At 38.3% G+C, this 27499-nt stretch overlaps 1 protein-coding gene across 2 annotated transcripts in view; it reads left to right on the top strand.

Annotated features, from left to right (window-relative positions):
• The window catches only part of PRKCA (protein kinase C alpha), a 2412375-nt gene that overhangs the window by 2156829 nt on the left and 228047 nt on the right, over nucleotides 1–27499 (top strand). The gene's annotated exons all lie outside the window — the stretch shown is intronic.

Raw genomic sequence — 27499 nt, 5'->3', positions numbered from 1 at the left:
CATTTGAGGCATTGACCATTCATTTACTGATAACCTGATTAATTAATTTCAGGGTTGAGATGAAGCTGAAATTTAAATTAATGCTCAGTGGGTGCAGGACATTGAAATTAATCCAAAGTGACATACCGAAGCATCACAGAATGAACACAGCACTCAGGGGTGTACTTAGCTATTCTGGCACTGGTACCCCATTCCTTATCTGGTGCTGTTCCAACTTTTTTAAAGCTGCTACAGTGTGTACTGCACAGGGAGTGCTGAAGTGCTTCAGTTCAGACTGCAGATGCAATGCTGACAGTGATGATAATGCACAGAAGACCATTCAGTATTTGCTGATTCTGCCCCCTAACAATTTGCACCAAAAGTGGCTGTCTTTTTTTGCCCCATGCTAGTTGCACATATGACGGCACTCACCCACTCACAGGATGTATCCTGATGTTGTTCATTGGTGTTTACTAGGCTAACGATCTCAAGGGCCATTTTAAGCCTAGCCATGCATCCCAAAGCTCTGACAAGTTCTGATACCCTTGATAAGTGTAAGCAGGGACTTGGGAGATTAAATGTTTACAAGCAGGGACCTGGGAGATTAAATGTTACCATTTACAGGTTGTCTGTGTCCATTAGAGACATAGGTGTCAAGACAGGGATGAGTTCCCTGTTCCCCATCCAGTTGTCCAAGTTACACTTGAGTTGGGTTATGGAGGAACTCTCTTTCACATGGATGGGGAGCCTGTTCCAGAGAAAGGGTAGTCTCTGGGATATATACCTATCTCTCCAACAGGTTCTATTTATATCACAGGCAATGTTTAAGTCTTTAGAAAGGGTAATTCTGGTGCTGTTTGTTTTGTGGATATGCAGGAAATCCATCAGAGTGGGATCTGACAGTGCCCTGTGTGCCAGGCATAGATCTCCCCTCAACAACTTGTAGGAGACAGAATGCAGGGTTAGGGCCTTGAGGCGGTCTACATAGAACATTTCACTTACACCCTGTATTCTTTTAGTGAGGAACCTCTGTGGATGTTCCATTTGTTGATATGCTTGGTTAGGTACATGCCAAAGGGGACAAAATGATAGGTCTGATGAATTGTGTATTGCCTTTGAGGTTGCGGACATAGCTAAAGAATGCCTTTTGGTTGTCCTTGGCCTGGGAGGCCAAATTTACCTCAAATTTGGCTTTGGTAGACTTTATTTGTCCTCTGAGTTGTTTGTTTACTTTGATGAGAGTGCTTTTATCCAGCTGGGTGCTGCACCTCCTGACTTTTGCCATGATTTTCTTCCTTCTGGTATGCAGCTCATTGATTTTCTGATTCCACCTGGGTGGGTATTTTTGAGTTAATTCTGTACTTCTTCCTGGTGAGTACAGCTGCCTGTATGCAGCGATGAGCATGCTTCTATAGGGTTTCTGTGAACAGTTCTGCATAGGCAACAGTGTTCTCAGGGTTTATGCTGGCTTGAAATTTTGCCAGGTTATCACTTAATGGCAGGAAGTTAGCCTTAGAGTAGTTAGTTCCTGAATGTTCCAGGTTTAGCTGGGGGTCCAGTTTTTATTGTTACTTCGAAGGAGACCATTTTATCATCTGACCTTACCAGGGAAGTCATTACACAAGGGGTTGTGCAGCACTCTCCCATATTAGTGAGGACCAGATCCAGTATGTTTGCACCCCTGGTTGGTGAATTGATAGTTTGGTCCCGGAAGTTTGTGTTTACAAAATCCAGGAATCTCTGTCGTATAGGATTCACAATTAATAGTGAAGTAATTAAAATTGCCCATGAATATGGTATTGGCTTGGATGGTGAGTGTTTCCAATACGTTTAAACACATTGTATGGGTTTCCTGGGTCATAGAGGCGTACCTATAGCTTGCAAGGAAAGTGGTATTGGATTTTGCCTATAGTGATTTGAACATGGAATAGTTCAAGTGCATTATCCTGTTTGACCAGCCATGAGATATATTTGTTTTTGATATAAATAGAGACACCTCCACCTTTAGTCCCTGTCTGTGTAGTAGCTGGTCTAAATGTGTGGAAGGCATTATAACCTTGCACTGTCAGTATTCTGTAGCATGAAGAGAGCTTCTAATGAGTGGAGTTTTTTGTTTAGACTCATAGCAGTGAGCAGCAATACCTTTAGATTTTCTTGGTTTTGATTTGCTATGTCGGAAGTTTTTTCAGTTTGGCATTGCCTAAAAAAGGCACTATGGTGGAAGACAATGTTTTAGCTAATATTCGAAAGCCCAGAGAGGGGAGGCACAGACCATCCCTGGCAAAGCAGCATGGTCTGTTGGGCATCTCTTTCCATGGTGACAAATATTGCACTCCCTTAGAATGACACCAGAAAGTAAGCCAATTATTAAACTCAGTCATCTTTTCTTTGTACTGTGGCATCATCCTTGGAGAAGGTAAAATGCTGCTCATTGCTAGGATTATACCAGCCTGAAACACATATTCTGAGAGCTCCATGATGTCTCTCTTATAGTCTAGGGAGGTACATCCCAGGTCATTTACATCCACATGGAGTATGACTGAGTCATACTGGTCCTTGTGGTCCAGTGACCTGAGTGCGTGCGCAATATGGCGGTTACTAGCACCTGATAAGCAAATGTTCATGACTTTCTTCTTACTCAGCCTGGTGAGAGGGACACTAGTATGTCCCACAATGGAGTCTCCAATGACCAGAATGTTGGATTGTGTGGTGGCATGCCTTATGGGCTGCATATCTTGATGTGGGTGTTGTTTTGAAAATGCATTTAGGTCTGCTAGGGTGAGGGTATTTGTTATGTGTACTTCATCTAGGAGGTCTTTGGAGTTTTGGAAGGTTGCATTTAACTGCCTCAGCATATGTAGGTCTATATATCTGCTTTGAATTGTGTGTGATGGGTGCCATGTGTGTGCACTACTGGCAATGTTACTGACAATAGGAGTGCTTTTATGTGAGGGCTTTGCCTCCAGTGACATTGTGTAAATACATCTCGTGCATACCGTATCAATTTGTTTGAGAATTAACTGGTTGTCAGTAAACATGAGGCAATTTCTACATTGCCTCAGGATGCCCATATCCACCAAGCTGGTAACAGAGATAGTGAGAAAGTTCATATCCATGGCAACAGACCCTTTTTTATTTATTTTTATTGATTAGACAGTTGAAGTGAGAGTTGGAGTTCGAGTGGCATTGACAAAAAGGGAGGAGTTAGAGCTGGATGTGGCAGAGTTAAAGATGTTAACATTTGCACTGGGTGTGACGAGGGAGGACAGGATTAGGAATAACTATATTAGAGGGTCAGCCCAGGTTGGAAGGTTTGGAAACAAAGCCAAAGAGGCAAGATTACGTTGGTTTGGACATGTGCTGAGGAGGGATGCTGAGTATATTGGGAAAAAGATGCTAAGGATGAAGCTACCAGGTAACAGGAAAAGAGGAAGGCCTAAGATGAGGTTTATGGATGTGGTGAGAGAGGACATGCAGGTGGTTGGTGTGACACAGCAAGATGCAGAGGACAGGAAGAAATGGAAACAGGTGATCCACTGTGGCGACCCCTAACGGGAACAGCCGAAAGAAGATGATGAGACAGTTGGAGTGAGACTGTAAACCATTGTCAGGAGTATTTGGTTTGCAACTCTGTGAACAGTGCTTGTCACTGCAAACTAGTTCTCCTATGTGCAACTAGATACTGGTGAAATTTCATTCCTACTTTTACTGTAAAAATGTCATTCAAGATGTCTGTGTCTGTACAGGGCACTGCCAAACACTTGAGATGAAACTAGTAAGTAGAAGCTGAAGATTTATTGGTGAAGTATTTAGGCAGATATTCTAAAGTTAGAAACAACTCAAGCAGTACTTACTGAAAACAAAGAATTAGTTTGTTAGGAATGATGAAAAGAGTGGAATCACATGAATGGCTACTAGTAGTGCTGGTCTCATCACAACTCCACTCTACTGGGATACAGTGCTCCTTTGCTTCTTCTCTCACCAGAAGCAAACCATTAGTGCTATTCCCAAGATAAGATGCAGACCGCAGCCTTTTTAGTGATCCACAGTCCTGTCCCGCATGGTGCAAGGGTCTGTAGGCTTGTTTTAGCTTTTCCTGGTAGATGCTTTGAATAACAGCCAGAAAAATCAGGGACATTAAGCACAGACACTCACTGCTCAACCAGAAACAGTCAAGAATGGGGTTGGGAGGGTGGCCTAATGGTTAAGGTGTTTGCCTTACAAACACAAGGTGCAGGGTTTGAGTCTCACAAGGGATAATTGGCTGGTCTTACAATGGCTCGCAAGGGCAGTTAACCTAGTACTAACCTATGAGGAATCAATGCACTCTGCTCCTTCTTTCACCAGTACCAGAATATAACTACAGATTCCAAGCTGTCACCTATGAAGCAGTTATTAGGCCTGCAGATGATCAGAGGTCTCCAGGAAATAATGCCCCTGTGCTCCTGGTCTCATCAGGAAAAAAAACAGAAGCACTAATCTCAAGATGAGTACTGAGAGGCAGAATGTGGGCTCTCCAGTCATTGGTGGTCTTGCAATAGATGTTGCAGATAATAAAGGTAAGAAAAAAATGGGGTAATATCCTAAGCACTGCAGTGTGCACTAAGCCATTAGATATGAAAGAGGGGGTAACTTATGCTTTAGTTGTCTTAGTGGAGAGCCACTAATTTTAAAAGTGGGGGTGGGCACTTTGTTTTCTGGTTCTAAGGAATACAGTGGGATGGCCAATAAATTTAAATAGTTGAAGAGGTGTGATTTCACAAAATGACAATTTTGTGCTTACTCACAACAGCCAGTGAAAGGCAGGGGGGAGATATGTGGAAAAATTAACATAAGGGGTAGGCAACTAGAAAGACTGTTGAGTTTAAGAACACAACAGTACCAGGGTGTGACTCGCAAGAGACACAGCTGCGGTCTCTTTCCTAGTTTTAATATGTAACTAAAAGCAGAATACAAAGAAAACACAGTGCAAAGAAAAATCACAATATGCAAAATAGAAGAAGGCAATAAAGTATTACAAAATACAATAAAGCAAAAGCAAACTAACCTTTCCCTCATAGCAAGTACCTGTGCTGGCTAAGGGAAAACCATACTTGAGTTAATGATTCCCATTAAAAGAAGAAAAAAAAAACTTTTGAGAAAAATGTGAGTATGTATGTATTTATTTATTTATTTTCACATTTGTTTACCGGGAAAGTCTGACCGGAAGAAAAGCTACAGTTATAAGACAGTATAAACATAGTAGAAGTTTACAAGCGCAGAAGTATTTAGAAACAGTAGTACATAATAGTGGACAAAGCAGTTCTTACAAAGTAGACATTTACCTCCTGCATCATACATGAATATATACAACTGAAGTGAGAACATGTTCATCGTGTGTCGTAAGTGCATATCATATTGTCTTATAGGGCTGATGGCCTAAGCCTTGTGAATAAGCATGATAAACAGCAAAAATCATCTCAGAGTGATATTTAAGGCTTTAGCCCCTCTGTTTATCCATAACACTTGTTTTTCTGAGAGCATGTCATTTCTTCAAATAATGTAACATCAATGCCAGTAAAACTGCAGCACTAACAATGAACTGCAGTTCATGTGAAAGCCAATATTATCGTGGCTATGTTGTTGCATGTGCATTTTCCATGTCTTTCCTATTTTTGTATTTGTTCTTGCTTTTACAAAGTCCTGAGAACTGAATAATTGTATATAATATGTGTTTCTGCTTTTCAAGTTGTCTGCCTTTTCTTCACAAGTATGCAACCACATAATTGGTATATATGAATAGTGGGGTTATGTCAAGGAGCCCTATATAGCAGATGTACAGCCACTGCAAAAAAAGTACTGTACTATGTTTGATTTATTTCCTTTATAAAGATTGTGGCTTATAGCTTTGCTGTTGATAGGATTCCTTTATGGCGGCTTTTAATTTCATTTCTGTAATGCTTTGGACTACATTTTTGGACTCTGTTTTACATGAATCCATTTTCCTGCACTGCACTGAGACCTGCAGTATTTTATCCATCCCTTTTCATAATTAGGATACATAAGCAGTTACTGATGCAAATAACAAAATAGAACCTGCTACAGCTGTGTCTTTTTCTCCCAACACTAGGATGATAGTTATACTAATGCTATCATGTTCTGTTTCAGCTACTATAATAGAACTGCAATCATTTTTGCTTGCTTGCTAATATTAATGGAAGAAGTAAAACTATTTTTATCATGTCATGCTTCCATTTATTTTCCATTTATCTGTTTAATCCGTGTTGAGGTCACAGAAGAGTCGGATCCTATCCTGTAATGCAGTTTCACAGGGCAGGTAGCTAGCTCATTTCAGGATGTGCATGCGTATGCGATCACTTATGACACACAAACACACTGAAGGGCCCTTTGATTGATGATCACTCCTCCATCACACGTTTGAGGTGTGGAAGGAAACTGGAGCATACAGTGAAAATTAACTTGAACATAGTGAGGACCTGCATACGTCATGCAAAAGACATCCCACTTGAGAAATGAGCTGGAAACTAAGTCTTGTAAGGCAGCAGTGCTGGCCACTGTGCAGTAATAGCAAAAATATACAATGAAAAAAATGCAGTAAGTAACCTTTTTATTTCTGGAGGTTTACAACTTGAAAGTGACTTCCAGAAAGTAAAATTCAGACGTACACCATACTGCAGATATGTAAAAAAATAGTTTAGGCCACAACAGCAAGAAAGAAAATATAAGAAGTGAAGCCTTAGGTCTTGGCTGGCATACAAGCACAGTAGCAGGCCATATCATGCAAGTGCTAACAGAACTGACTGTGCTGTGGACAGCATTACCTCTGTTCTACAAGGAGAAAAGGTTTACCAGTCAGTGTAATCCATAACATTTCTGACACTAGAAACTGTAACAGTAAAAAATGCATTCATGATCTTACCCACATCTACATAAATGCTGGTGTCCACATCATGATGTCAGTACCTACACTTTTTCATGGTATTGTAAGAGGGGTCATGCCTTGATGTATTTAGCCACTCTTCAAAGTGGAAACCTCCACATCATGTCAAACTAAGTACATATTTTGAGTTTGACTTCCGCACCCTTCCAGTTCAGGATCAACATGTCAGTAGCTGTTTTGCCAACTGTCCTTAGAGTGAAAAAAATACCTTGGCAAAATTGTGGGTCATTAAATGCATTTCAAAAACATCCAGCTACTTCACTCTGTCATAAATGGAATTGTTATAATTTTTTTCTTTTATTTTATTCCTTTTTAACTGACTTAACCCACTAGGCGCAACCCTTGTTTCAGGGGTTTTAAAGGATCGCTGTCTGGTTACGTGATTTCCTTAAGGTCACAAAGTGGTTGAATGAAGACTGAAGGAACCAAACCCTTGAATAAAGGCAGAAGCTAATGAACAAAACATAGCATTAATACACTGGGCTAAACTGCCAGACAGATCACATCCAGTCTTACGTCATATTTTACCTGGTTGTTCTTTTATATGAACTTACGGGTCTATATCACAATATAGAATCAGTTAATGTCGAACACTCACATGAGCGAATATTCACGTCCTTGAAGTTTATGAATTTTGTTTTGCGATACAGTGAAGATCGGGATTTTTGCCCTTTCCTCACTGTAGTGCAGTCTCGGAGTAGGAATATGTATTTAGTGGGGGATGTGGGGTCACAGCCCCCCACAATACCATTTTCGAGTACGTGAATATTCGCTCATATGAACATTCAATATTTACAGATTCGATGTTGTGATATAGATGCAAACTTACATGAGTGTGAATCAATTAAAGTGATTTTGCATTTGTTATTTCTCTCAATACCCGAGTCTGAGATAATCTGTTGTTTAATCCACTTTGGTTAGAGGGAAATGGATAACATATTTCTTAGAGAATCACTGTACCAGTAATGTCAAGATGTGAAGTTTGGTAGTCAGATGTCGCAGGTTGTACTGAGCTTTCACTGTCCAGCTATAGGTTGAAGGATTGTCATACCAGAGGAGTACAAAAATGAATGATTTCTTTGCCGCCATTTGACACAGTTTTCCCTTCTACACTTCTGACTAGTTGAGAATGCTTAGTTATTATTCTGAGGCATGATTCTTTATTTAACAAGCTTGCACGAACTTTAGAGGAGTCTCATAAATCTAATATAAACTGCAAGAAATGCTCATGTTCTAAAACCAGCATCCTCTGATATCATAGAACAGCATTTCCACTTAAGACAGAGAACTAATGTTATTAAACTTACTGAGCCATGACAGATTACTTGACTAAAAAAGTCTGTAGGCTTTTGACTTATGATTATTTTAATACTAATGTAAAAATGGGCCAGAAATTGCTTTGCTTTAGGAATTTCTCCAGAAGTTCAACAAATGATAAAGTGCAGTTTCAGCATTATAACTGCTTTCTAGGGAAATGAATATCCACAGCTGTTTCTCACAATAGGAAAAAAATGTACATTCATTTTGGCAGATCACATATTGAACAAGAATTTGGTTTTGCATGGTCAGTGCTATATTTTTTTCTAAAGTGCTAAAAAGTCACATTGTCTGCCCATGTTTCTCTTGTGATTTTTTTTTTTTTTTTTTTTTTTTACAGAAGATGTGAGCAAGTGATCAGATGTGAAGTATTGATTGTAGGGAGTACATCCTATGTGACTAGCACAAATGATTTAATCATTTATGAGACTGAATTTACTAACAGAAGTGATGTGGAATAATGACAGCATAACTATGTATGACTGCCAGATGAAGCTGTTGTCTCGGTTAAACAAGAAATGAAAACAAAGGACCATTCAAACATTTACAGATACCTTAATAGAGTGTTTAAGTAGATGTCTTTGCCAGAAATACTCAAAAACCCACTTGAATAATTTATTTATGTGAAGTAAAAATAAAACAGCTAAATCACTAAATGATAATTTGATATATTTGCTTTTGAGCTATCACAACCACCACTGATTTTCCAGGTACCTTCGCTCCCAAAGAACAGAATAAAAATAGCACAAAACCAGCGAAGGAAGGCTCCAGGTTCAAAAACAGTAAATTTAATCAAACACGAGCACTTTCACCAATAGCTTCATCAGGTGTAATATCAAACACACAAAACCACATCAGTTTAAATACAAAATTAAAATCACATGACATAATACTTTACAAACTTAAAGAAACATGACATATATGCCCTGCACTGACCACCTCAAAAAACTCCAGCTTTATTCCGTAGCATATCGCCTACTCCGTGGTGATCTCTGCCTAACATATAAAGCTATGTCAAACCCAGAGTTGTTGGACATGCTACACCGAAAGAAATCCCAATCCCTCCAAGCTACATGCTCTAGGGACCTAAACCTTGTCACCACAATAAACAGGACATGCTGGAGGGATAGATTCCTGTCCCAGAGACTTCCTATACTCTGGAACAAGCTACCCATCTATGCCAAGCAAAGTTCTTCATTAGCACTCTTTAAGAAAAATCTTGATGAGTGGATGGGAAATAGGAAGTACACCCCGGGGATCACTTCTGTGTCTCTGCTGGACAGTGACACAGGAAAATAACTTTCCTGGGTGGCGTAAGCTATGGTACCTTGCTGGCTAGGCTTACGTAGGCCCTTGGGCCGATAGCCTAGTACCTACCTATGAACCTATATAAAAATATATTTGTGTGTATATATATATATATATATATATATATATATATATATATATATATGGGTTCCCTTTAAATCATCGAATGTTCAGATCATTGAAGTTCTGATCATCGAGACCAGAACATCGATGTTCAGAACAAATAAGGTTTAAAGTGGAAGTGCCAGGTAAGTGAGATTGTGGAATGTTGGGTGTGTATGCAGGGCAGCAAGATGCCCTGCATGTTGTGTGTGTGTGTGTGTGTGTGTGTGTGTGTGTGTGTGTGTGTGTGTGTGTGTGTGTGTGTGTGTGTGTGTGTGTGTGTGTGTGCCATCTGAGTGTTGGCATTGCAGGTAGGGTACGGGAAATCTTCCGTTTAGTGCTACTGCATATAGCTGTAAATGGGAGATTTCCCTTACCCCACTGTAGTGCGATCTCGGAGTTGGACTATTAAAGTAGGGGGTGTGTAGGGGGCACAGCCCCCCACATGGGGGGTGCAGGGGGCAAAGCCCCCCTGCATAACACAGTGTTTGTGGGTTTTTTTTTTTTTACGGTTCATTTTGAATTTTCGATGTTCTGGTCTCGATCAGAACGTCGATGTTCTGAACATTCGATTATTCAAAGTGAATCCATATGTATATATATATATATATATATATATATATATATATGTATATATATGTGTGTGTGTGTGTGTGTGTGTATATATATATATATATATATATATATATATATATATATATGGATCCCTATCACATGGTCAACAGGCCATATGTCGACACTCATTTGGTTGACAGTTCATTTGGTCGACAAGCAGTTTTATGTGGGGGGCTTTGCCCCCCACCCCCCCTAACTATATATATCAACTCCAGGGTCGCACAACATTGGGGAGGGGGGCAAATCTGCCTGTCGACCAAATGAATTGTCGACCAAATGAAAGTCGATCAAATGGCTTGTCGACCATCTCAGGTAGACCCATATATATATATATATATATATATATATATATATATATATATATATATGTTATCTTCACAAAAATGCAATATATATATATATATATATATACACCTATATCTACTGAGCACAGTCACAAAAATAAAATTTAAAATGTATTTATATATATATATATATATATATATGGATCTATCTGAGTTCATCGACATTTTAAAATACCGAAAACGAAATAACCGACACCAAAACAGCGAAACTCATATAACCGACGCCAGAAGATCGACAGTTCACAAACACGACATCGCATACACCCGACACAACATACCAACAAACAAAACACATCCCCTATCCAACACTCACACACACAACACAAGCACACCAAAATCCTTACAAACAAACACTAACCCATACATACACAACTATCCACAACCCTGACCCAAACCCTTACCCTAAGGTCCGTCACTATCGCACACTCACCTAACCCGCGCCCTAACCCTAACTCACTTATCCCACCCCTACCCCTACAAAACACCAACATCGCACACTTACCTTACTCGCACACTCACCTAACCCGCGCCCTAACCCTAACTCACTTATCCCACCCCTACCCCTACAAAACACCAACATCGCACACTTACCTTACTCGACACTCACCTAACCCGCCTAACCCTAACTCACTTATCCCACCCCTACCCCTACTAAACACCAGCATCGCACACTTACCTTACTCGCACCCTATCGTCCGTCACTACCGCAGACTTACATATCCTTTCCCCATCGCAGCTTCTCAGCGTCGGTGTCTTCTTCCGTCGGTCTTCTGCCTCGTCGATCTTCTGGCGTCGGTGACGTGACTTTCGACATTCTCGTGTCGGTTAATTCGTTTTCGACATTTTAACATGTCGATGAACTCAGATAGACCCATATATATATATATATATATGTATATATATATATATATATATATCGTGCCTAGTTATTTCTTACGTAATGGTCTAGATTTCAATGTAGGTCTCAAAGGTATACAATCATTTAATCCGTGGCCAGCATTAGCCCTCAGTCTTATAATCCACTGGGCTTCAGTTTCTTCTGTTTTCAACCTAGTATCTCCTCCCCTTTTATTTCAAAATTCATGCTTATAACTGTAAAACTAAAACAATGCATGACATCAGTATTGGCAACATGTTTTGCCAGAGCATTAAACATGCTCCTCTTGCCTACATGGTATAGCTGTTCCCTGATCCTGTCTTTCGACATTCTGTCAGTTTTTCCGACATAAAATTTGGTGCAAACTTTGCACACAACCAAATATACCACATGCATACTAGTGCAAGTGGCTCTGATATTAAATTTAAACAATTCACCTGTGTCTGGGTGCAAAAAACTGGTGCTACTATTGATATATGAACAAAAAGAGCATTTCCTACAAGGCATGGTATGCCGTTGTATAGCAGGTTTATTATTGTCTCTCGGAGTACACAAGCGTCTCCTAAGTAACTTTTTATTTCTGAAAACAAATTGTGGAACAGAATTTATAAATCTACTTACTTGTTCATTCATTGCAGTATGTTCCAGTTTTTCTTAATGATACCAGTATACTGGTTAATATTGCTCGAGTATGAGAAAGACATCCTTAGTTTGTTACTCAGTCTGTTATAGAAATTATTTATGTCTTGTATTGGTTCAGAGTAGTAGGGTTTGGCTCTAGTAGTTCTCTTATCCAAAACATTTGATATACCTCTATGTACCATATCTCTTTCTTATCCCCTGTTTATTAACTCCATACCAGTACTACATATCTGTTCTTGAAAATCTATATTGCTAACATTGAGCCTAGACGCCCTATAGAACTGGTTTTGGACATTTCTAAAAATATACTGCGGATGCATACTTTGCCTGTTGAGTAGATAGTTAACTCGACATGTTTTCCTATAAAGTTTAGTGCTCAACATGTTACTATCATCCTTACACACAGTTTCATCTAGGAAATCAATACTTGTTTCAGACCATTGTGCTGTAAATGTCAGAAAATTTGTGCTGTTGTTTAAATAACATACAAATTCTGTCAGCATGTCAGATGTGCCACCCATAACAAAAAGAGGTCATCTACAAACCTCCTAAAAAATAAAATTCAGGTATTGAATGTGCCTCCTATTAGATGTTCACTTTCCCATGTGGCCATCACTGCATTGGCGTAGCTATTAGCACAAGGAGTGCCCATCGCTACGTCATTAACTTGCCAATAGATAGAATCTCTAAATATAAACACTTTATTTTCTAGTACCAAGTGCAATAGATCTCTAGTTTGAGTTGATTTATTGCCATTGATATATGAATTCACTTCCATATATTTGATAGCATATTCTATACCTAGCTCATTTGGAATAGACGTAAATAATGAAACAACATCCAATGTAACCAGTAAGACCTGCTTCCCTAGTCCTTTCTTTGAGGTATAAAGGTAGAGATCCTTAACAAAATGTTCAGTATCCCTTAATATGTATTCTGAACTATTCAGAACAGGTCTCAATATCTTCTCAATATATATAGAAATGGGTTCAGTGCACCAATTGGCGTCAGCCACAATTGGTTTCATAGGAGGATTTAAACTATCCTTATGTACCTTTGGCAAGCCTTGTATCATGGGTATAAGGGGGTGCAGTACAATGAAATACTAACATAAATTCTCATCTATAATTCCTAGATGATTCAATTCTTTGATTTTAAGGGTTAGCCTCTACATCATTTCATTAACTCTCACTCGTGTGATTAGTGTATAAGAAGTATCATCACTCAACATCACATACATAGCATCATCGTACTTCTCTTTATCTAATATAATTATTTGTCCACCCTTATCAGCAGGTCGAATCATAATTGCCATATTATTTTCTAAGTCATGAAGGGCTAAATGTTCTGCTTTGCTCAAATTAAAATGTTTAAAACTCTTTCTCTTGGAGCATTTGTAATATAAGTCATAAACATCATTAATACACAATTTTTCAAAAGCTTGTACTAAAGGATGTAGTTTGGGAACAAATGCGCTTTGTTTCTTAAACAAATTCACAGAGGTATCTGCTACTTCACCACCATACATTAATTTACACATTAAGTTATGGGTAAATTGTTTAATGTCCAAAATTATTTCAGAAATGTTTGAGTCTGTACTAGGAATAAATGAAAGTCCTTTGTTTAGTACTAAAAGTTCTTCATGAGTCAGAACATAATTGGATAAGTTCAAAACTAAGTCTTGGCATTCATGAATGCCTTCTTTATGTTATAAGAGCTCTCCCCTGTTTCCTCGTGCTTCCGTTTGTTCCTCACTTGACTTCTGCCCCTCTGTTGTCCACCTCCTCTCGACATGGACCTCTCTCTCATCGGTAGGGGAAAGGCAATGCTCTGGGGGCAAGATAAACGTAAAAAAGATTCAAGATTTACATTACTAGCAGGAGATACTCTCCCTTCTTCATTATGAACTTGTACTACAGTCGTAACTGTTTTACGGCATGCACCCAGTTGTTTCTCTGTTTCAGCATGCAGCATGGGCGTTCCTTGATTAGGAACCAACGAGCTACCTTCAGGATGAACCGTAGCTCTCACATCTGCAACACTGACTAAATTGTGCTCCAGTAAATTAGTTCCTATATATCTCTCATTCATTATAGTGCCACCTTGTGGATTTTCAGTGTAAAGAGGCCATGTAAAAATATTACCAGCTGCAAAGTCCGGTTTATCCCTTTGTAGCTTCTTCAATTTGGTGTAAAAGTTTCCTGGAGTAAACGCTCACCCCTTCTAGCATCTCCCATACATATCTGTCCAGGATATCAGCACTAAAACATTGGTACAATTCTGAGTGCTTATTTTTAATGGAAGTCAATACCAATCCTATCTCCCTGTCGGCTGAATCAGCCATGAGCTGCAGATAATTCATACGAGTGTTAATGTTCAGTCTTTGCCACTCAACAAGCAAAGTTGGTTCACAGTTCACTTGAGAGGGCATTTTTAACACACTCAACCCTCTTGGTATAACACCTTCCTTTAAACATGCCTCCATATGAAATTTCTGATATTGCAATCTTTTTAATTTAAAAAGTTCCTTTTCTAGGGTAAATAAATAATGTCTGAGCTAACAAAGTTCACGCTTTGTGTTACTTCAACCTCTTCTTCTAATACAAAATCAAGCAGAGGATTAGTGTGCTCTTTTACCTTTGACAGAAAAAATTTGGTGCTGGAAACAGTCAAACCATTAGTTAGAATAGGAGTATAATCCAGTTCAATATTCTCTAACCCACCAGCCATAATCCAACAAACAGTGGTGTAGAAAAAAGAAGAAAAACTGCTAACACAGCCACCACTGAGTTCCAGGTACCTTCGCTCCTAAAGAACAGAATAAAAATAGCACAAAACCAGCGTCGGCAAGGCTTCAGTTTCAAAAGCAGTAAATTTAATCAAACACAAGCGCTTTCACCAACAGCTTCATCAGGTGTAATATCAAACACATAAAACCACATCAGTTTAAATACAAAATTAAAATCACATGACATAAAACTTTACAAACTTATAGAAACATGACCTATATAAAAAATATATTTGTGTGTATATATATATATATATATATATATATATATATATATATATATATATATATATATCTTCACAAAAATGCAATATATATATATATATATATATATATATATATATATTTATATATATGTGTGTGTGTGTGTGTGTGTATATATATATATATATATATATATATATATCTATATCTTCACAAAAATGCAATATATATATATATATATATATATATATATATATATATATATATATATTTACACCTATATCTACTGAGCACAGTCACAAATATAAAATTAAAAAATATTAAAATATGTATATATCCTACCTAGTTATTTCTTACATAATGGTCTAGATTTCAAGGTAGGTCTCAAAGGTATACAATCATTTAATGCGTGGCCAGCATTAGACCTCAGGCTTATAATCCACTTGGCTTCAATTTCTTATGTTTTCAACCTAGTATTTCCTCCCCTTTTATTTTCAAAATTCATTCCTATAACCATAAAACTAAAACATGTGAAGATAACATGTATGTATATACACACACACACACATATATATATATATATATATATATATATATATATTACAAATATATTTTTATATATGTCATGTTACTTTAAGTTTGTAAAGTATTATGTCATGTGATTTTAAACTGATGTGGTTTTATGTGTTTGATATTACACCTGATGAAGCTATTGGTGAAAGCACTTGTGTTTGATTAAATTTACTGCTTTTGAACCTAGAGCCTTGCTACGCTGGTTTTGTGCTATATTTCCTTTTGTACCTGACCTGTAAAATCAAGACATCCTTACATTCTGCTGGGCCTGCGGTCAGAGTCTCTTGGGAAGCAGAGAGGTGCACACAACTAATCCATCACTCCCTTGAATCTGGGATATTGTTAGATAATTATTGAAAATTAAGTTTTTCTTGGTTTATTTTTGCTGCTGTAGCAATGGTATTACCATATTGTTATAGGTTCCTGCCTAAAAAAAAAAAATGCATCCCCAAAAAAAAGATAGTCTTCTTACCATATCCATATGCCTCAGAAGAGGGTGTACAGTATTCCTGAGCTTTATTTAATGTGTACATTGTAAGTAAAATCTCCCATGTCCTCCTTAAGGATCTTATAATCAAAAAAATTGATATTTAACCAAGGATATATATATGTTTAACTGGTGGCAGTATAAAATTAAAAGTATACTACACTACTAATCTTAGTTATGTTGTCATTACATTACAGATGTCAAGAGGTTTCCTTACAGTTGATCATGGACAAGTTGGATGGATTCTGATTCCCTGAACACAATTGGTTGAATTCAACTTTTAACACAGATTAAAACCTAGAGTTTTAGGAAGAGTATAATAGTGTTAGCATGAGACCCCTGTGCGCATTTAATTTTTTCCTCCACTACTTGCCTGCTGATTATCACCCCTTCCCAAACAGTATTTGTGTTTAGCATGCTTACATTTCTGTATTTCATATACTACATATTTCTTTGTCTCAGAACAATGTTTACCTTGTTAACATCTTGTAGCCGGTCATCAGATCTTACTCTTTGTTCACTAATGTCATAGAGAGCATCATGTATAAGAGTGAAGCCTTTAATCAGAGACCTTTAGACATACTTAGGGCTGCAGCAGTGTTCTGGAATATAGTTTATACTGTGGTCTCACTATCTATATCAAATTTTGGTTTTCAGCATAATCTGGTCATTTACATCATGTTTTTGGGATGCTAGAGAAAACAAAAACAATGCAGACAATGAGATGTCTGAGGAAACTGGAGTTTACAGTAAAAAAATAATGTAGATTCAGGAAATCCCCAGCCAAGAATCAAACTGGCAGATTACGTGCTGTGAGAAATCGGTGCTAACCATTGTACTACTGTACTGCATAAGTGCAACATTAAATGTATTTATAGTGTGTTGCAATATAGGGCTAGGAAACCTATTTTGTGACTCATGATGAAGTCACCACAAAATGTATATCCTAACCCTGCAAAATATTATTTACAACAAAATATTATGCACATCTAGCAACCTACAAATTTAACAGTAGAAGAACATAGAATACTTATCTTGAGTGCAAATTATCCAATGGAAAGTATTTAACATTCAATAATGGGCATGCTGATTGGTCATAACAATCAGCATGCCCACTCTAAATCCATCATTTCCCACATTAATAACTGGCAGCCAGTAAACAAATCTAAAGAAACATCCATCACTGCAGCTATAGGTACCTAGGGTCTATATCATAAAAACGAAATATTATTTGGTCGAATACATCAACGTCGACACATAAAGAGCGAACTAAGTAAACATCGAAGTACTACATAAGCGAAATCCAAAAGATCGAAAAGTTTTGTTTAGCCAATACCGCGAACCTGGTGTGATTACCGTAACTAAAGAACACCAAAACAAATTTTACACTTTCGTACTCCAACAAAGTTCCCAACATGATTTAAAACACACACACTGTACACTGAACCTTAGCCTGTGGTGGTGGTGCTGCAGTAGCGTTGTCACCTCACAGTAAGACGCTGTCCGGTTTGATTCTCAGCTAGAGTGTCTTCTGCGTGGAGACATGCGTGAATGGGCGTACCTTCGTTGAAGGTTGTGCGTCAGGGCTGGTAACTCGGCACGTAAAAATCAACTACTAATCATTAGCGGACCGGAATTCCGCTGTGGCGACCCCTAACCGGGAAAAGCCGAAAGACTCAACAACTGTACACTGAACTTTACAAATTATGAAACTTTACCTCACCCATATCCTTTAATAAAGCAGAAAGAAAATCATAAATGTTTATAATCAACGTTGTGACTGAATTTAATAAAGTAAACTTGGATAACCATATTTGTAATAAAATAATAACTGAATGTGATGCATACAGCTAAACAGTGTATTTGCACTCAATTAAACTTTCAGTAAGATACAGAATGCTGTATGCATGGTTCCATTTCGCAGATTATTTAATTTAATAATTTCCTGTAGTGACGTTGAAGAATAATTATAGTTCATATATTTTCTATATACACAATTTTACTATATTTTTAAGACACCTTACCTGTCATATTAGGCATTTTAATTTAAATGTTTACAATTCTTAAATCTTTATTTAAATGTCTTCTTAGAATTTCTCTAAATATGCAATTCAACGTGCCTACATCACACGTTTCAACGTAGCTAAGACTTCACTTGGCCAAGTGCAACATTTCAATTTAATTTATTTCGCTGTATTTGAACTTCAGTGTTTACTTAGTTTGCTCCTTATGTGTCGACGTTTATGTATTTGACCAAATAATGTTTCATTTTTATGATATAGACCCAGTACCTAAAAGGGGTACAGTAACTGGTTTATCCACACTGCTTAGAGAAAGACCTAAATAAAACAGTGGGCATGTATAAAGCTATGCCTTCTAGCAGAATAATAGCAAAATTTCTTAAAAAATAGAAGCCTCACAAGACAGCAGGAGTACCTGAGCAAACAACTCCACATATATGCAATCCTGAGTGCCTTAAAAAAAGGAAAAATTGTGTCAGAAACTGCACTTAGTTTATATACTATGAAAGAGTTGGTGTATGCTTGCCCAGAGCATGCACAAGATATATACTTAAGCAGTCCCACTACAGTTAAAAAACCCTTTAAGAACATTAAAGTCCATTTAATACAATAGTATTATTTAGGACAGGAAAGAAAGTTATTTATTAAATGTAATTGTATAATAGCAGTAGCTCAGATAGGTAATGCAACATTTACCCACAAACTGTCTTTGCTCTAATGACCAAAGCACTCTAGCTATGAGTAAATCATGCAAATCCCACAGATGAATGTGAGCTATTCTTAAAATGTTTATTTACCATCACTCTATTAGCATTGTCACAAAATTTATCACCACTCTAACAGCATCTTCACATTCTAGATCACTCTTTGTTTCCACTTAGAACTCCAGCACTGGCTACATTCTCAGTTACTGCAACAATACTCACGACATTCAAAGTCAAAAAACATAAAATTATCAGGTACATTTGTATTGTATATACCGTGTTATTCAGCAGTCTCACAAAATATACCTACAAAATGGATCCGTCAGTTCATCGAAACATCAGCAGTTCGAACACCATATGTTCGAACTGTGAAGTTCGAAAAATGATTATCGCGAAGCCGCAGAAAACAGAATTCTTTCCCAGGGAAAGAATTCGGTGGGCCATTTCTGTGGCTTTGCGATTTTCAACGCTGTGGTGGAAAATTACAGGTCTGGTTCAGGTAAGTGTGTGATTGTGTGGACGTTAGGGTTATGGCGTGGGTTAGGTGAGTTAGGGTTAGGGCACGGGTCAGGTGAATGTGCGATAGTGACGGACCTTAAGGTTAGGGTTTGGGTTAAGGTAAGTGGATAGATAGTAGTGTATTTACAGTTTAGTGTAGGGTTAGATGTAGGATTTTAAGTGTATGTGTGTGGATTGCTGTTTTTTTGGTGTGCTTGTGTTGTGTGTGTGTTTCTTGGAAGAGTGATTTTTTTCCCTGGAAAAAAATCGCTGTTCTAAGCCTTCGATGGTTTTGCACTTCGAGGTTAGACATTCAAACATATGGTGTTCGAACTTCTGCCATTTCGACGAAGTGATATAGACCCTACAAAATGATGGCTTTTTATACAGCAAACATTTTCATGTTCAGGCAATTTGCCAAAGAAAAACAAACAAACATATGTATTTGTTTCATGTTTTACAAGCAAAGGTGAAAAACTTTAAACAAAACCAGACAGTACAATACTGTAAATATGAAAGCTGTTCAGCAAATTCCTGGAAAACTGGAAGCATTTCTTGTATGCAAATGTTTGACTTGCTCTACTGGTGTGCAAAATAAATAAACAAGCAAATAAATAAATAACTAAATAAACATGAGTCAAAAATATTTTATTTTTCTTAAACCAATATGAGTAACTTCAAAAGAACCAAAAAAGTGTCTGTCATGAGGTGCAGCCTTGCAGAGTACCAGAAACCACTGTAAATACTCATAATGTAAATAAAAATACTTTTAATAAAACCAAAAAATCCAATAAAACATTTAGCACTTTCATCCATTAAAAACTGAATAGGACTTCATCAGAATAATGACAATGTAATCACATTGCTTTATAACCCCTTCCATAACATCCCTCTTATATCACCTTAAAGAACCACTCAGTCAAATCTGAATACATATAGTCAATGTACTACATACAATGCTACAGTCAAAGATTCATTACACACATTTACAAACAGTCAACGTTTTAAAAAATGTGAGTTAAAAAAGCAAGTGTATTGAATTACAAAACTTTGACACCATTAATTTCATTACAGGATGAAGAGAAATATGGTCATTTAAACCTAGAAAAGATGAAACATTAAATCCAAGTTGCCATAGCAACTCTTTATACTCATACTCACCCCCATGCTGATTTAAACATACTTTCTCCAAAATCCTAAAGCACTTTTTGAAAGATGGAAAACATTTAGAGTGTTTACCTAATGCATTGTTAATGTTCTTAGTTGACATTTCATGGCACTGCTCATATATTCTCCTCCTAGGTGGGCATTCTGTTTTGCCCACATAGAAGTCCGACAGTTCACTACATTTAGCAATGTACACCACACCTGAAGTTAGGTGGGTCCCTTTCTCTAATTTTAGACATGTCTCTGCCAAATTGCCTAAATTAAAAAAAATCCAGCATTTAAAATATGTGAACATTGATACAGTGTCCACGTTTCTTCACACCACCCTTCTTTTTTGAAATCCTGATCAGTTTTGTCTGTCATAAATATTGTTTCAGAACTGAAAGCAGTGTACAAAATTGGACTTGTCACCTACTATCTCAAAAATGTATTTATTCACTTTGAAAATATTCCAGTTCTGAAAAATAATGTTCTTAATGTTTTTAGAGTCATTGTTGTATTGTACAACTAAGTCTTTTGAAAAATAATCCAGAGGTGTGGATCTATTAAAATTATCCATACTAGACCCATTATTTAAAACTTTATCAAATGTGGAATACATTTAATACCCCATTGTTTAACTCATCATGGAGAACATTTTCTACCATGTCTTTTGGGTAAACTCTCATCAAAAACATTTCAACCAATTTATTGGATTTCAATAACAAATCCTCCTTGTTTTTGAATTTTAGTAGTAAATCCTCCTTTTCTGAAGTCATATGGGCAAGTCTAACAAACTGTCCTCGTAAAAGTCTAATTTTTTTATCTAATGAATGCAAGCTAGAAAAATGCAAGTATGTATTACTAAAAGTAGGCTTTCTATAAATTCTTCAGACAAAGTCCTTTTCTGAAAAACTAATGAGTGTATCCAAATAGTTAATCTCTTGTTTGCTAAGTAAATTTTAAAAACTCTCTGCAGTTTAAATAATTAATGAATTTAACCACTGCAGCTTCTGGACCATCCTATAATATAAAGATGTTGTCAAGGCATCTTAACTAAATCCTACACATCTGAAAATATTTAGAGTTAAATACATACATCCATCCTTTCCCATGTGCACAAAGCCAAGTTTGCATACATGGGGGTCAGGACACCCCTACAGCTACACCTTTGTCTCCCCTTCAAAAAATATATAATTATTGTCTACAACCATATTAGTACGGTCCAAGATCAAACTAGTAGCACCCAAATACAAAAAGGTATACTCAAAATGTCATGAAATGATTGGAGAATTTTTGAATGTAGCACTCTATGTATTAGATTGGCTATTTGTTTTCCAAGTTGATTGAATGGTTCTTTCAGGTGACATAAGATGACACTATGGGAGGGATGTAAATAGATGTGATTACACTGTTGTTATTGTTCTGATGAAGTACTATTCATTTTTTTATGGTTGAAAGTGCTAAACATTTTAATGGATTTTTTTGATTTTATTAAAAGTTTTTTTTTTTATTTATGTTGTGAGTATTTAGAGTGGTTAATGGAGCTACATCATTGGTTTTTTTGAAAAAATCAAGTTGTGTTCTCTTTGTATGGAGCCAGATAAAAAATTGTTAAAAATATATTGGAGATTCCACAGGTTGCTAACACAAGAAGTAAAGTATCCAGGATATCCAAGCATGGATCTTGCATATATTGTAGATATATTAATGGCAGTCCATATGTGATAGCTGATCATGAAAAGAGAAGTTAAGATGTCCTGTAAGCGCAACACCAGTAAGGTGGTTTACATTGATGGTTATAGATCAACTGTATAATACCAATTCTTATGGACCTGAGACATATAGATTAGAATGTAAAGAGCTTCTTTGGCAATTAAGATTGGAAGCATATCGCCCCCCTGGTCTTAACAGCTCGTTATCCATTAGTTGTTTTTTAAAACTTAAAAGTTTGAAGAGGTGACGAGCTGTTTATTCTCACAATTTTTAAAAATGAGAGTCAAAAAATGAAAAATGAGAGTCGACAAATTAATGGTTTCATAACTCTTTATTAGTCGACAGTGGTGGAGGGTTAATAGTTATCAGTTATTGTTATGATCATTATTTTACAATATATATTATTGATTCATATTTTATTATTTAGTAATTTTAGGTCTAGATACGTTAACTTTTAGACCTGTTTTATTTAATGACAGTATTAAATCTATACTGAGTAGCCTATATTTATGTTATATTATATGTTACATGTCATATTTTATATTTCTATATTATTATTTTTATTATTTAGTGAGATATGATTAATATTATATTATTTTTCTTGGGTAGATGTTCTAGTTACTTAGATGCTTAGGACAGTATGTATTAATTTCATTATATTTATTATATTAGTTATTTTACTTGAAAGCAGGCAAGATACAATGTATGCATAGGTAATTTTTGATTAGGAAGCGTCGCTCTTCCATTATTACTATTTATGCTGTAGGTTGAACATCGTTATTTTTGTGTTATTTTATATATTTTACATATTTATCTACTTTATACAGTTTAATAATCAAAATATTGGGCTTTTTTCTTTCAGTTTCAAAGCCTGCTATTATTACAGTCTCGGTGTATGAATTTTTTATTATGTTAATAGAGAATTGCAAATGCACCTTAGATGTTCATCGTGCATACAGCTGCAGTCATAACAGATGGGTTCTCCTGCTGTCAGGCGGGTCCTCGGTCGGCCGAATTCCAAAGTCTAGGTCCGGCGTCGGTTGTCGTCGCTTCTTCCCTGACGTCAGTGCGACGGGGGTATAAAGGAACCAGCCGACGCCATTTTCTTCAGTCTTTCTTGCCGCGTGGTGCCCGAAGCAGAAGCAGTTCGCAAGTGCCGGTCGGCCAGCTCCTGAGATTACAAAAATTTGGAAACCGAAGTCTTCTTAAAAGCTAAGTACCCCGTTGGGGAAACTTTTCTTGCCTCAGACCGATGTCAGACAAAGTTAATAATTGTATTTCTTGTGGGAAGCAAATACCGCATAAGGATTTCCATTCCCTCTGCATACCTTGTTTAGGCCCAGACCACGACGTCTCGGTCTGTCGCTTTTGTGCTACATTCAACAAATGCACTATTAAGCGTCGGGCGTAGTTTGCCCAGCATTATTTTGGAAAAGCATTTAACTATACTATGTCGTCGGATACTCCGACTCCGGTTTTGTATAAAAAACACAAAGACAAGGACCGACACACTAGGTCCGCGGCCTCTACCGACACCATGCCAAAGCTGACTACACGTGGTCCGGTTCTCAGCGAGGCGCCTACGCAGCCCCTGACTACCGACGACCTGTCTTTGATGGTGTCTCCTGTGCCCGAGGTCGCAGGCTCCTCGGCCCACACCCCTACTACAGATACCGAAGCCACTCTTGGCGTTGAAACTCAGAATGTGGACAGGTCCACCTCCACTCAAGGTGTCTTCAGACCTTCCTCTTCTTTCTCCATCAAGGCTTTCACAAAGTCTAAAGCAACCATGCACTCTAAGAGACCAGCTACACAGGGCCCATCTCCAGGCCCCATGCCTAAGAAACAGATGCTTAAAATGGCTGAGGATTTAATTACTCTTATCAGAGGTTCTCAGCCCCTCCGGACAAAGGCCTCGAGTGGAGGATGATTCCCCCTCTGATCAGGGCTCCATTATTTCAGAGCACTCTGATGATCAGGAACATTCTTACTCCCCTTTTGAAGACTCTGATGCGGAGGAGTCCATCCCTTCTGTATCCCCCCTGAGGATTACTCATTTGGGAAACTTTGCATACCTTAAGGGAACACTTCCACTGGGAAGGCCAGGATTATTCAGATTCCAAGAAAAGGCTCAGGGAATTTCTCTTGCTTCCTCAGCACAGGCCTCTGGCTATACCTCCTGTCTTGGACATCCTAGATGATGTTTACTCGGAGGCCTGCCTTAACCCGGACTCTCTACGTCCAGCTCCAGTTAAGCCTGACAGGTACTACAGGGTCCCTGACTCACACCAATTTCTATACAAAAGCCATGCTGCTGACCCAGAGACCATCTCACAGGGCCCCAAGGGAGTTAAGGCCTCCATTGCTAAAAATCCATTGCCTTCCGAGAGAGATTCCAGATCCTTAGAAAGGTGGAGAAAAAAGGTATATACCTCAGCTACCTTATCCATGAGGGCCTTAAACTGTCAGTTTCATATGCTAAAATACCAACAGTTTTTGTTATCACAATTGAAAAGTAAAATGTCACAACCTGAACAACCAGACTTGAAGGAGTTGCAGGATTTGATGCATAGTGGAGAACAAGTGGGTAAGCATACCTTACAATGTGGTTTTGATGCTCTAGAGGCCTCATGTAGAGCTGCTGTTACAGGATCAGTCATACGTAGGCATGCCTGGCTCAAGGAACAAGCCTTGCCTGATCATGTCAAAGCTAAATTACTAGACACCCCTCTTCAAAAGGATGTACTATTTGGTGCTAATGCTGAGGAGGTATTAAGGAAAATGGAGGAAAAGGCTAAATCAATGCAAACTGTGAAAGAATTTCTACAGGTTCAACCCCCACGTTTTAGTAGAAATTGGCCTTCCAAGAACTGGTCCTTTCCTGCCACAGACAGACCCCAAAGAGGCAGATACAGGCGCCCGAGGGGCAGAGGACAATCCCAAGGATCGTATAGAGGCAGACAATGGCAAACTCCTACACAAAGAGGTGGTGAGGACAACTCGCAATCTTTCAGAAAGCAAACCCAATGACTTTCCCCTTTGCATGCCAACCAGGTCTCAAATGGCAGCCCCTTAGGAGGAAAGCTGGCATTATTTTCAAAAAATTGGCATATTGTCACAAAGGACAAATGGATCCTGGACATTATAAACAGAGGCTACAAATTCCAGTTTCACACCCTTCCAAAATGAGAGGCATGCCAAACCTGCCACACAATCAAAGGGCAGAGGCACAAAGGCAAATTACAGATCTCATAAACATGAAAGCTATTCAAGAGGTACCTACGCACGAACAAGGTCAAGGTTTTTATTCCAGGCTATTTCTGGTGCCAAGGAAGGGAAAAGATTGGAGACCTATTTTGGCTCTATCCATCCTAAACACATTTCTACTCGTACCAAAATTCAAGATGCTCACTCTACAGCAACTTCTTCCCATGCTGGGCAAGTAGTCTTGGCTGGTAACATTGGACCTCAAGGAGGCATACCTGCATGTCCCAATCAGACAAAATTGCAGAAGGTACCTCAGATTTCTTGCAGGTTCAACTCATTATCAATTCTCTGCATTGCCCTTTGGCTTATCTACTGCACCCAGAGTATTCACGAAATGCCTGGCATCAGTAATTGCCTACTGCAGACTTCAAGGGATACAAATATATCCCTATTTGGACGACTGCCTGATCCAAGGGGACAGCAAGCACATTCTTCTGAAACATCTGGCTTATGTAATAATGTTATTGAACTCTCTGGGATACACAGTCAACAAAACGAAATCAAGGCTAATACCCTCTCGGAAGATAGTTTTCCTGGGTGCCAATTTAGACACAAACACCCAGATGGCCTACCTCACGCCAGAGAAGCAGGGGCAACTAATTCAATACTTCAGAACACTAGCAAATTGCACCAGGCTGACTGCAAGGAAAATCCTGCAGGCTCTGGGATTCATGGCATCTTGCATCTTACTAATCCCATGTGCAAAGCTGCATATGAGGAAACTACAATGGTACCTGAAAAACATATTGTCTCAACACAGCCACAGTTTGGAAACAATAATACCACTAATTCCATGTCTGCAAAAGGAATTTCTGTGGTGGGCTCAAGCATGTCAAACAAACACGGGTCTTCCATTCAGCAAGCCTCAAGCAAATCAAGTCATCACAACAGACGCCTCGGACTACGTCTGGGGGGCGCACATGACAGATCGGTGCATTCAGGGCAAATGGTCCCAAAAAGAAAAGCATCTTCACATCAATCAAAAAGAAATGCTAGCAGTAATAAATGCTATTATAGCTTTCAAGGACCTTCGACAACCAGGTCAACTATTGATAAGAACGGACAACACCACAGTTATGTGGTACATAAACAAGCAGGGAGGAACACATTCTTACCCCCCTATGCAGACTGGCCATGTCACTTTGGAACATGGCCATGGACTTACAAATGGAACTACAAGTACAGTACTTGCCAGGCAAGGAAAACACGCTGTCAGACAACCTAAGCAGGAATATGACAGATCCACACGAATGGAAGTTGCATCCAAAAGTTTTTACAGAAATAATCCAAGAATGGGGAAGGCCAGACATAGATCTTTTTGCCTCCCACAAAAGTCATCAATTGACAAAATTCTGCTCAAGGATCTTCCATCCAAAGGCCTGGAGAGTGGACGCTCTCTGTTTCAGTTGGACATCAATGACAGTTTATGCCTTCCCACCTCTTCCTCTGCTGCCCAAAGTTCTATTGAAGACCAGAGCAGACAGACCAAAGATGATCCTCATTGCTCCGGACTGGCCAAGGCAACACTGGTACCCACTCCTGAGGAGCCTGACGCATTCCCCACCATGGACCCTGCCTCTAATGCCTCTTCTTCTGACTCAGCACAGCTTCAAAACACTTCACAGTCAGCTAAAAACACTCAATCTAGCCACATGGAAGATTCCTTAGCATCACAGCAGGCTCTACTCTCCAAGGAGGTGCAGGATGTCATTTTGGAGGCCAGAGGGCCATCAACTAGAAAAGCTTACTCCGCAAAATGGAAACGTTTTTGTGTCTGGAATGAGAAAAAGGGCCAGGACCCTGGAAAACTGAATTTACCTCAAATACTACAATATTTGGCTGAACTGCTAAACAGTGGACTTTCCTTCTCCTCCATCAAAATCCATGCCTCAGCCATTTCTTCAGAATACAACACTGATCCACCTTTATTCTCTCACCCTCTCTTAAGACAGTTCCTCAGAGGGGCTAAGA

Source organism: Protopterus annectens, chromosome 10.part0, assembly GCF_019279795.1.
Source record: "Protopterus annectens isolate FY-2018-M chromosome 10.part0, PAN1.0, whole genome shotgun sequence".
NCBI classification, from domain to species: domain Eukaryota; kingdom Metazoa; phylum Chordata; order Ceratodontiformes; family Protopteridae; genus Protopterus; species Protopterus annectens.
Note: the sequence above shows the minus strand (reverse complement) of the source record. Positions and strands in the feature narration are given on the sequence as shown.